Here is a 13,230-nt window from a genome sequence, read left to right as displayed (position 1 = left end):
TTCCCAATGACAAGTCCTTTGGCGGCCTTGTCGGATATCATAGATATAGCTAGTGTATAACGGGAAAGCCAACATTTAAAAAAAAATCCCAAACCAAAACCGTGTTTTTTGTTACTCTCGACCTTGCTTCGTGTTTCCTTGCTCTTGTTTCCTCGAACCCGAGAAAGTACAGGAACACGCTTTCACAAGTTGAGTTACGACTCGGCGCCCATGATGATGGGCTCGCCACGACCTTCAAATGTCTACACCGACCTACTTCGGCAATACCGGGACGGTGTTGACGCCGATGACTTTCCGGCGGCACATCAACGTCAACACATGAAGATACGGGAGCAGTGCAGCGCGCCAGTGCGGCTAGCGCGAATCTGTGAAACCCTTCAATCTAGCTAGCTGGCACCATGATGGCTACATGGTCTCGGCTGGATTTCTCCATGACGCGGCATGTTATTTCGCCGTGGAATGAAGATGAAGGAAGACTAGCCCGTTGGTTGGCATCGCACACGATCCCAACCGGTCTTCTTCAAAATATGTACGCGGATGTACCTTCCCGCACCAATGTCATCAACACTCGGCTCTCGCAACTCTGCCTCTACATCAACACCTGGCAGCCGCGACACCAATCAACATCAACACTCGGTGGTAGCTACATTGCCTCTACATCAACACCTGGCAGCCGCGACACTTCCCCTACGTTAATGCTCGACACTCGCGACACTGCCTCTACATCAACACTCGGCAGCCGCGACACTTCCTCTCCGTTAAACGCTCGACACTAGCGATACTGCCTCTACATCAACACCTGGCAACCGCGACACTTCCTCTACATCAACTCTCGGGCCTCCGACAAGTCTCTCAAACTCGAAAGATCATCTACATCAACAACATCCTAGGGTGCCTCCCAATACGCGAAGGCACAGGCTGCACATGTACTCGTTGCGCTGGGAGTTTTGCCAAGCCGAGGCCGACTTGCTTCGCGCGCGACCTCGCCTTGGAGAGGGGCATTTGTTCGACGTGATTTTGTAAAAAGCCGCGACAATATATTATTGCCAGGCAAATTGGCGAGAAAAGAAAATAGTTAAGGCTAATGCATGAAGCAGGCCATTCAATTGATACATGGATCCAATGAATTAGCAATTGATCAATCTATCCAGCTTCATGGAAATGGCACATTCAGACGTACGTGTACAAGCTAAAGTACTAAGCCGTACATACGGCCCGGCCGGAGGCGCGTACGCGTATTGGTTCATTTAGAGGCATGCACGCATGAGTTTTGATGCATGGCTAACAGTGCATGCTCGCAACTAGCTGGCTCCCTGTACATGGTAGCTACAACTCAATGTGTACAAATAAAGTACATGGTTCCACCACATTGCCGATCGGTCGAGCACGCTAGCTCGGTCGAGTCCGGTGCGCGGCGCGATATATCAGCGGAGCACCGACCAGCAGATATGGATTACAAGTCGTACTTATCTCTTTAGGCCACAAGAATCGGAACTGTAGACGTTGCGCGGCACGCGCTGCTCCGTTTCCAGCTGCCGCCTATAAATACCAGGGAAGAGATCGCATGGGGCGGACACACGAAGACGGAGGAGAGAAGAAAGAGGCCATCGTACCTGACCAGACGCAGTAGCCGGAGAAACGACGGACGACTGCGAGCTCTCGTACCTCGAGATCGAGACGCAGGCGCAGCTCACGCCTACAGCTCTCATCACCCTCATCCATCCATCGACACCCCATAAATCCCATGCACGCACACATCTAGCCGAGACCAATCAGGAGTAAGAAGGCCATGGAGGTGAAGATAACGGCTCCTAATGGTGAGAATGGTTAAAATCTCTCTCAACTCTTTCTCCTGCTCTGTCCTCTCCCATACACATGCATGTTGCACGGCGACACTCGGAGGTGGTGCGCGACCCGCCGGGAAGAGACAAGTCTCGGGCTGCCGGCGTGCAGCCCGGCAACCTCTCCAACTCCACCACCACCAACGGCGTCAAAGATGACGGGGGCGAGGCTGCCGGCGTGCAGCGCGGCGCCGTGAACATCACCCCCGTGAGCCGCAATGCCGGCGTGCAGCCCAGCGACATCTCCACCACCCGCGAGGTGCGACGGCGACGACCTTGACGGGGCTGCCGGCGTGCAGCGCGACGCCATGAGGCTGCCGCCGTCCAGCGCGGCGCCATCTCCACCGGCGAGGCGCGGCGACGACATCCGTGCCGAGGCTGCCGGTGTGTAGCGCGGCGCCATCTCCACCACGCCTATGGGGCGCGACGACAACGTCCGCGCCGATCTTCGACTCTACACCGCGCCACCAAAGACGACGACGTCGCTGCCGGCGTACAGCCCGGTGCCATCCGCCACAAGGACAACGACGCCCGCGACGAGGTTGCCGGCTCAGCGAGGTGCCATCAACACCACCACAAGCCAAGGCAACGACGTCCACGACGAGGCTCCCAGCGTACAACGCGGCACCATCATCACGGTGCCCATGAGCTGGACGACGACGACCTTGACGAGGCTGCCGGCGTGTAGCGCGACGGCATCTCCACCACCGGCGCGGCGCAACGTCAATATCCGTGCAGGGGCTCCCGGCGGGCAGCACGGCGCCATCTCCACGGCACCCACGAGATCTCACTGGTTTTGCTGAAAACAAAGGATTAGACGTATAGTGTGAAAAGAGATGTTTGTTTGCAGTGAAATAAAAGAGAACATTGCTTTGCAGTAAATGGTTTTATCAGTGTAAAAAAGGACCGGTGTCCACATTTCACTAGAGGTGTCTCTCCATAAAGATAAATAACATGTTGGGTAAACAAATTACAGCTGGGCAATTGACAGAATAAAGATCATACATGACAAGATGATTACTATGAGATTCATTTGGGCATTACAACAAGATTCATAGACCGTAATTCAACTGGATCTATGACTAATAATCCACCTTCCGGCTAGCATCCGCACCCCTTTCAGTATTAAGTTGCAAGCAATAGATTATTGCATTAAGTAAAGTGTGTAAAGTAAACAATAGAATTATCCTTGGATAAAACATTGTTGTTTTCTCCCTAGTAGCAACATCACATCTACAACCTTAGCAGTTATTGTCACTCTCCCAGATTACTAGAGGCATGAACCCACTATCGAGCATAAATACTCCCTCTTGGATTCACAAGCACATACTTGGCCAGAGCATCTACTAGCAACGGAGAGCATGCAAGATCACAAATAACATATAAACAGGTCTATAATCATTCTCAACCATAGTATTCAATATTCATCGGATCCCAGCAAACACAACATGTAGCATTACATAAAGATAATCTTGATCATGATAGGCAGCTCACAAGAGCTAAACATGAAGCATAATGAGAAGAAGACAACCATCTAGCTACTGGTATGGACCCGTAGTCCAGAGATTAACTACTCACGCATCACTTCGGAGGCGGGAATAGTGATGAAGAGGCCTCCGATGATGATCTCCCGCTCCATCAGCGTGCCGGGAAGAGCTTTAGAACCCTCCCAAACTAGGGTCGACGATGATGGCGGCTACGGAACTTTTTGTGGATGGAGGCTCGGGTGTTTAGGGTTTTCCCGAGGATGTGAATTTATAGGCGGAAGGGCGAGGTCGGTGGACGCCCGAGGGGCCCACACCACCCCTAGGCGTGGCCAGGGGCCCGCACCTAGGCATGGTGTGGCCGCCTCCTGGCCCTCCTCCGTCTCTGCTTTGGACTCCGTCTTCGGGTCGAGAAAAGTAGGAACTTCGGCTTTTGTTTCATCCAATTCCGAGAATATTTCCTTTACAACTTTTTTGAAATACAAAAACAATAGTTAACAGGACTGGCACTGTGGCATCTTGTTAATAGGTTAGTTCCATAAAATGCATAAAAACGTCACGAAGTGTAAACAATACATATATAAATTGGTGTAAAACAAGCATGGAGCATCAAAAATTATAGATACATTTGCAACGTATCAAAACCATACAAGTATTTTTCAACATAAGCATATTTCTGATCTATTGTGTAAATAGGAGATTTCAAGAATGATATGCAACTCTTAATGATGATAACATTATTGCAACCAGCAAGTTTATCATTTTTATCCTCACATAACATAGTATTTTCTAAGCATGGAGGGTTCTCAAGTAAAAATAGGCCACCATCTAGATCATATTCAGTTTTAGAGTTATCATCACATGTTGGTGCTGAAGGTGGAAGATCCCACTCTTCCCCAAGCTTAGATGGAACTATGGCTTCTTCATTTTCTTCTTTATGTAATAAGCTAGTGCTTTATTTGGTCTTTGTCTTGGTGTTCCTCTCATGCAATAATCAAGGATAATAGTGACCGCATACTCACATATATGAGTCACACCAGTAACTTCATAGGCATTATCAAGGAAAGTCTTTAATTCATAAGCTAACATATAACTCACAAATTGTTCTACTTTTTCCATCCCTAAATGAACATAAATATGAGTATGATAGGAGGCAACTGTATGTTCTTCATGGGATCTACATTGGAAGTCAAAGTGTTCACCACATCAAAAGTTACAAGTCCTTTCATAATGTGCAAGCAACTCAATAGCAGCATTATTTAGAAGTCTTAAGAAACTTTTTAGTTGTCTCCCTTTAGATGATTCTCTATATTTCATAGCATTTTTATAATACTCTTCCAAAGTGTCATTTTTATCTAGACTAGTAGCCATACCATTAGTATTTTTGATATTTTCCATTTCCATTTTTATGAGTTTTTGTGTTTTGAAAGAGAACTAGAAAGAAAAGACTAAAAACAAGAAAAATAAAATACTTTGCGAAATCTAAAAGAGAAAGAAGAGCTCACAGTGGTGCAACCTCCCTAAGCTTGGGTGTTTGCACAAAGTTGGTGATGAAGATGCCAGAAGATGTGTTCACTTAGCTTGATGAAGATGATTAAGGCTCCACTATAAGATGCTTTTGCAATTCCCGGGCAACGGCGCCAGAAAATGTCATGATGACGTTGGGACTCCAAGTGTAGACTGTTGGCGAAGATTTTTTTCCACAAGAGTGACTCGAGGGTTTATATTGAAACTCTCGGAGAATTAGGAAAGAGTTGTCTCTTTTCTTCTTTTCTAGCAATCCTGCAAAGTAAAGTAATGCCTTGTATCCCCAACTATACCGTGTGGTTGTCAAGCACAATGTTTCGTATTAGTAATAGTAAATAAAAGATGCAACACATGTAAAGCAAACTATGTGAAAATGGTAAATAGATAGTTGTTTGTGGGTTTTATGTATGATTAAGTAAACTAAATATTCTTGTATTCTCGGATTAAAATATTGCTGCAAATAAAAAAAAGATAAATGAACCGGTTTAAATTGGTCTAAGTGGCCTTGTCGGATGCATCATGCCACCCAAATGGATAGCAGGAGGACGCCGGCATGTCCTCCTCTACCACGAGTCCACCCAAACGGAAGAAGTCGTACGCACGGCTTACGTACGAGATGGCCTTAGGAATTTGCTTCAACGACAACACTCGAAGAAGACATAACAGAAGAAGACCAGTAATACTACACTTACGGAAGAAAGTTACGGAATTCACTTACGGGCACATGCGTGACATCAATCAATTGGGTAGACACATCGTGGTGGGTCCAAGAGAATTCAGCATAAAAAAACGACTGCAGGCCCAGCATTATTGGAAGAAGACATAGCAGTGCCCAAGTATGCACTATTTTGGACAGTTCGTGGTCAAGAAAAATGATGCGGCAACACATCCAACCTCGCCATAACTCTATGTCTCTATGGACTACGATACATGGTCCCTAGCTGCCAAAAACTTTTGTACGGAACTACCATGCGAAACACATACCAAACTTGGGAACGTATCACCTGAAAACATGCTACAATCTGCAAATCTGCAAATTTCCATCGGAGACGTTGGATTAGCTATGAATGGCCAGATGTTTGACTCCCTCCCTTCACCTAACATTTTGTAGAAACACCCCTCGTTCTCGTCAGTTCCATCCCCTTCCAGGCGAGTCGCTGAACGTTCGCCCGCCAGATCTGGACGCCCGTGGTGTCCTCCACTGGTGCCTCTTCATCGAGCAAGTTCCTTGGATCGAGCTACATATTGCGGCGCTGCAGCTCTTCTCCTCAGTCCTCGCTGATTTGGTAGTGTATTTGTTCCCATGGACTGTTGCCTCCTTCATCCAAACAGCCGCCTCGAGTCATCGATGGCTCAATGCCATGGCTTTTCTCCTCGTCGGACCTGGAGGTGTATGCAAGCCGCCGCCGTCCTGTACCGTGTATAGGTTCAAATTTTCCCGTGATCTTGCACTCTTCCTGAAACTATGTTTGATCCAGATACTGAATAGATGTTCTTGGTGAGGCTTTTCGTTGTTGATCCGAATATATTTTCCAAATGACGAGAATTTTGTTCTGTAGTGCGAATGGTAGTACGTTCCAGATTCATTGTTCTTGAGAATTTACCTGCAAATTTTCTCTTGAAGGATTGAAATTCGTCTACACAGCTACACTACACAGTCAAAAGGATTTCTCCGTTCTATTTATTCTCGTCGTCGTTGGCTTGGTCTGAACAAGCAAGAGGACGTTTCTAAAGATGGAGAGCTCCAGAGGGGTTCTGTGCAAAGTAGGTGTTGCACCGCGGGCGTTGTTTTGTAAAGTGAACATGTCAGACGTTCAAGGATGTTTCGACGGATCCCAGCCACCCGTATATTATCCAACGGCCAGCGTACAAAATTTGCAGATTTGCAGAATCTGCCCATTTTCACCTGATACGCGCCCAACAATGCATATCAGGTTGAATCAAGTTCTGGTTTCCAGCATTCAATTGTTTTGTAGAGAAACTTGAAAGGATCTTGGTTTTCAAGAGAAGGCGGGCCTATCCGCCCCTTATCCAGCTAAAGAATTTTTCTCTTTTCTTCATTCATCATTATTCTATTTATTTTGACCTCCATACTTCGATCGAGATATTGGACATAGAATGCCACTGTTTAAAAAAAATTGAAAAAAAGGAGTAATCAGCTGCGACACGAAAAAAATGAATCCTTTATAGCTCATCATTTATTGGTAAAAATAGAAAAGATAAAAGTGAAGGAGGAGAAAGAAACAATAGTAACATAGTCCCAGGCATCTAGCATTCTACCCACAATAGTTGGCCATACAATCACGATTCATAATGGAAAGGAACATATAACTATTTACAAGTTCTGCTACCACTCACGGTCGACCCACGCGTTGAACAGAAAGCGTCCACGGAGCACTGCATCAGATTCGCTGGCCAGCTCATTCGTGCGTTCCTTGTACTCTCAGTTTACAATCCTGCTGTTCTTAATCAATATCACGTTTCTCAGCTGATGAAAATAGCAGGACTTAGGGAGCTGTGCTTCGTGATGAGCAGGGTGTCGTGATCATGTGTGCCTGGGGTGTGATTGAAATGTGTGATTCTCCGGAAATTGCGGACGTCTCGAGGGAGTCAAAGAGTTCTACCTTTGTCTGCTAAAACAGATTGCTCTGCTGTTCTACATGAGTTATCTATACCATAGAAAAGACTAAATCCTAGATTGCTTGCATCATCCAAGAAGTTAAAAACATATCTGGTGTACGTTTCTGCAAGGTCAACAACAGAACTGTGAATCGTGTGGCTCATTCTATTGCTAGTTTCAGTAGATCATCCAGCTTGTTCCAAAAAAAAAAAAGTAAATCATCCAGTTGTGGGGGGTGTGTTACTGGGTTCGGTTCCACCCTGTGTGGAGGACCAGTCCGGGTAGATTGTATGAACTACTGTAACTCTCTTTCTTAAGTAATGTACACCCAAATTTCAAAAAAAAAAATCATGTTTGACGTTTCCCACAAAAGGATAAAAAGCGCTAGATGTCAAATAAAATGAACATGACAGCATATTTTGACGCATCTTAAATGAGCGTATTTAGCCGAACAAAACATGCAAGTTCCAACAGCTACAGCCAGTCCCATAAACAAGTAAAACTAGTCAAAGTAACATACGTATATTTAGTCAGGTCTGTCGAACGCTCCTGCTTGCTAGATTAATTAATAGACCAAATAAAACCACAAGACAACAACAGTAGTCTGTCCACACTTGCTAGATGACTGCTGACAGAATAAGGACAATCATGAGACAATACATAGCACTGGTCTTGCTTTCTATTACTTGCTAGATGAACAGAACGAGGACCACGACAGACAGTGCTCGAACAGCATGACAGACATCTACTGGAGCATTGTTCCAATATGCTTGTGTTCCTTCCTATCCACATCAAATAGACCATGATACCAATAAAGCTCTGGCACGGGCCACCTGTCATCCATTAGCCTTGGTTATATTAATCCAATGTATAAATAGTTCATAGCATATAAGATAACAAAAACAAGTGGTTACGAGAAAACAGAATTACTTGAAGTAGGACGGCTTCCCCAAGAAATAGCTGAAGTGCACAGGACCGGAATACCCCCTGTTTTTTCAATGCAAGTTTGTAGAATGAGTATTCACTTACCCAGTAAGAACTGAGACAACAGGGAGTAAGAAATGAGACAGCAAGGGAAAAGTTACCTTTTTGATGGAAGTGGGCGCTTTATCTGTGGTGTTAAAAGTTCAACAATCTTACTCCTTGGCAGGAAAGGAGCTAACATCCTTCCATCAAAAAAGTTCATGCCAACAAAACTACCATCAAAATTTATAAGAGGGCCTCCAATTCCAACCTAGCAGAAGAAGAAATAGAAGCCTAAGTTAACCAAATCTTGTAATTCCTGATATATAGGTCAAGGACAAGTATATATATTGAGATAGAAGTAACTCGGATTCTGGTGACTTCCAAAAACAAGGAGAGAAATTCAGAACAATACCTTCTTGATCTTACAAGTGGACAGCTTAACATCTTTGCAATCAACTTTGCAATCCTTGTCTCTACGCTTCACTTCACCAATTGAGGCCATTAACAGTCCTTTTCGAGACTCACGCCCTATGGCTACTACTTTCCCATATGACTTCGGCACTGCGTACGTGATGGAAATGTTTTCTGGAGAAATAGATGAGAACTTCTTGTTGAGACTAACAATAGCAATATTATAGTCTAAATTATACAATTCCAGCTTCCCACTAGCACGTTGGTTTGGTGGGAGGTACACCTCAATCTGCAATAATAAAGTGAGCTCAGCTGACTATACTAGAACTTAAAAGGCCAAGAGAAATGGTTAAGAGCATCAACCTCCAAGGTCATATCAATTTCGTCTTGCTTCTTACAACGCCTAACAAAACTGGCTGAAGTTAGAACGACTATTTCTCCATACCACTTTATAAGCAAGCCTGTGCACACGAAGTACCTCTCATATCCTACACATCATAACTTTAATTATTAGTTGGTGAAGATCAAATACTAGCACGGAAGAGTGAGCATGCATCTGTAAAAATTACCATGGAATGAAGAAACTGAGACAACACGACGGGGTATATCTTCCACAACATCCTTTGGAAGTTGCTTCCAGACACCTTGTTCAGAACAACAGCGTACATTAAAAGGATACCCTTTCCATGCAACTGATTCACCAAAGCATTCTTCAAAAGTATTACACAATTTTCCATTAACTGTTCAACAAAACAAACTCATAAGTTAAACATACATAACTGCACAAGGGAGACGTCAGCATACATCAAAAGCAACAGACTTACGTTCGAGCATCAGTGGCGGTGGCATGGGATAGCCATAGTGTTTTATCCGGTTAATTTTTCTCGTAAATACTGATGCAGTGGTGATCAATAGTAGCACTCAGATGAAATGTATCATAACATTTACATAGTATTCTGCACATAACATTTACAATGATGGCTTGACTTATTATTTCCATACCTGAAGGTACTATGGTCTCTACACCATAAGGCAACACATATCCACGGAAGTGGAGTTCTTTAGGACTGCAATTAAACACAGGAGTTGTTATGAAAAATAAATAAGCAAAAAAGAGGAGTGGTAATGATTAATGAACCTAATCGTATCCAACATAAAGGAAAAAGAGGTATGGAAAAAAGACTTGAGAATCAGGCCTACAAATATTCAACAGAAGACACGAGAGGATTGGGCAAATTCAGATACGACCAACATACTGTAATATAGGCAAACAATAGAAGATATAGCTCGTAAATACTGGAAGTGTAGAAGACATACTTGAGTATCCGGAAATGCTTCAAGTAACTACACAGTAGTGTAAGTGGTACATATGATACATATTTGGCATGTAGATCTTCACCAACATCAATGTTCACCCCAATAATCCTGTTATTTTCTCCAAGAACTGGCCCTCCAAGTACAGCCTATACAAAAACGAAGTGGTGTGGTTTATACAGAGAAATTGCAATTTTACTCCAGTGCACACAGTGATACATGAAACAACTGATAGTGCAATGCATCTATCGTTTGAAGATCTCCACCATGCCAGACAGTAAAGGGTAAGTCAACAGCATACCACTGGGTCACCTTCATTGCCATCAACAGGTTTCCAGATGCTGAGATATTGCTCGGCACTCGGTAGGTGAGCCTTGAGGCTCACTGGGAAACACCAACCCAGGTCATCACTACTTGACACAAGCTCTACCTTTGCATCCATCAAACAGCCTGACTCAAAGGCACGCCCAACAACTAGCATCTCACCATCAGAAGAGGGAAATCCTGTCTGAAGCTCCACATCCACAGGATGGACACTTTGCTCATTCAACACAGTGACAATAGCAACATGACGATTATGTAGTTCCAAGAACCCACCACTTTTTGTACCATTAGGAAAGCACACTTCAATCTGTAGTGATAAAAGGAGCACATCAACACAGAATGGCCAAAGTTTGCTTGAATGAACGAAGCGAAATGGGAGAAAAACTATTAGCAGGACCAACCCTCAATTTATCATCTCTATATCTTTGGCGAATATATTCTCTAGCAAAACGTGCTGAAGTCACATATCTAGTAAAAACAAGTGCAGCCCTTCCACATGGTAGAGGTATGCCTGAGCATGCAAATAACATAGTACCTCCTGCACAAGAATATGATTCAAATCGTTAAGTGACGTCTGCAAATAAGTTAGGAAAATACATAGCATATGGCAGCATAATCACACCATCAAACAAAGCAAGCGAGACAACGCTGCAAGGAAAATCTAGAGAGACATCTACTAGATCGCCAAATAGTCTCTCGTCAAAAGGGTGTGAATCAGGACGATCAGGAAGTCGGCCATAATGTTGCTCCTCATCATCACATTCTGCCTTCACGGCATAAGACAACGCCTCCTCAGCTGCACGAACTGATCAACAATCATGATACACGGCAACTGTGAGTGTTTTGTTAGACCAATATGTGCAAGAAAAGCAAGAACCGGCAAATTCAAACATCAATGTGACTCACATTTTAACATGTCTCTCACGGCCTTGCTCAAATTGTCGCCTTCTGGTTTTTGGCCATTGCTCCCACTTGAAGTACTTGATGTCTCAAGTTCGCTTAATTTAAGACGTTTGGCTGCTCCAATACGATCCTCTCTCTGCTGGTCTGTTGTTCTCAGTGTCTTTGCCGACCTAGAGCATAAAGTAAATACAAAAGCTTAGAGCAACTAAGGCCCTGTGTACGGTTTCATCATAAAGCACCAACATCAACTGGGAGCCAAAAAAGTACCCTAAGGAACACACCGCAAAGCAAAGGATCCAAAAAAACCATAGGAAGACATTTGAACGTGCATTTGATGGCTACTGTTGGATCTAATACTAGTCGCAATCCCATGAATTTTTAATTTGGCCACAGCATCAATGTTTGCCTCCGGCTACAAATGGATACACACTGCGATTATTTATTTTATTTGGATGCACTGAGATAATGGAATGCTTTAGACCATTCATTCGTTCCGAACGCACCAAAGGGGGGAACAGTGTTCCTTTGAAATTATGCAGCTAGTTCCTATCAGCTGGTTAAGGATGTGTGTTCAACACACTAAATTCAAACTCAACGAGAATCCAATTGAACTGATATAAGCAAAACCGAAAACCTTCAACACACTAAATTCAAACTCAACGAGAATCCAATTGAACTGATATACAATTGAACTGATATAAGCAAAACCGAAAACCGGCCACACACACACACACATGGTTAAAAGGAAGAGAAGTCAGAATAAAGCATGAAAAAGAAAGCCCCACATGTACATAGATTCAACATAAAATAGCTGCAATCCAGGCAGGCATAACCCAATTTGAACTCAATTTGAACTGCACCGTGAGCAACAACCACTAGAACAGAAGCAAATGAGAAGATACACTTACATCCTGCAATCTGTACCCGCTAATTCCGCGCGCCAACCAAACGAGAGTTGTGGCGGGGACGGGATGCGCCTTGGGTTGGAAATTCCGGCGAGATAAGCATCCGAATTAGGGACGGATTTGGGGATCTAGGGTTGAGGAGGGGAATCACGGGACAGGAGGGCGGAGTGGCGTCTGAGACTGATGAGACAACAAGGCAACCGCTTATATAGGTGAGCAATCGAATCGGGCCCGGATCCGGTCGGAATATGGCCGCGAGCCCACGAGGCCACGACATATATTAGAGGATTGGAGAATTCCTTATTTGGACCCGTTTTGCTTCTTTTTTGGCCCTGGCAGTAGTACAATTTGATCACTAAGATGATCATTTTACCCCTGTTGCAATATGTTAGCAAATTTTTAAGTTTTAAAAAATTCTCAAATTTATTCCAGAAATACATGTATATGCTTAGGACGTACGTGCAATGTTTCGGGCACAAACTCGTTTTATTTTGGGCTGTGAAAAAAAAACAAAAATCTGACATTACATAGGCGTATAGTGTACGTATAGTCTGTCAGAAATTTGTCTTTTTCGTATCTTCCAAAATACAATGTATTTTGGGCTCAAATTTCTGGCGTGTCTGCGGATTGTCTCTGTGTTTGTGCGTATTTAATATCAATTTTTTCTGGAGTTGTGGAAATACAAAAAAATAGAGTAATTTCCGGAATAAATTTATGATTTTCCGGAATAAATTGCAGCAGGGACAAAATGGTGCGCTGGTACCAGCCACAGTGGGGATCGTTTTTTTAATCTATACATATACCTATCTATACCTAATAATAAAGTACGAAGTGTTTCCGTGGTTTGGTCCGTCATGAGTTGGTCGTCATCCGTGGTCCGTGGTTAGTCTAGCGATTTTCGTCCGCCAAGTTTGGTTTCCGGGTCAGGCTCCTAT

Source organism: Lolium rigidum, chromosome 3 (genome assembly GCF_022539505.1).
Source record: "Lolium rigidum isolate FL_2022 chromosome 3, APGP_CSIRO_Lrig_0.1, whole genome shotgun sequence".
Lineage (NCBI taxonomy): Eukaryota > Viridiplantae > Streptophyta > Magnoliopsida > Poales > Poaceae > Lolium > Lolium rigidum.
Note: the sequence above shows the minus strand (reverse complement) of the source record.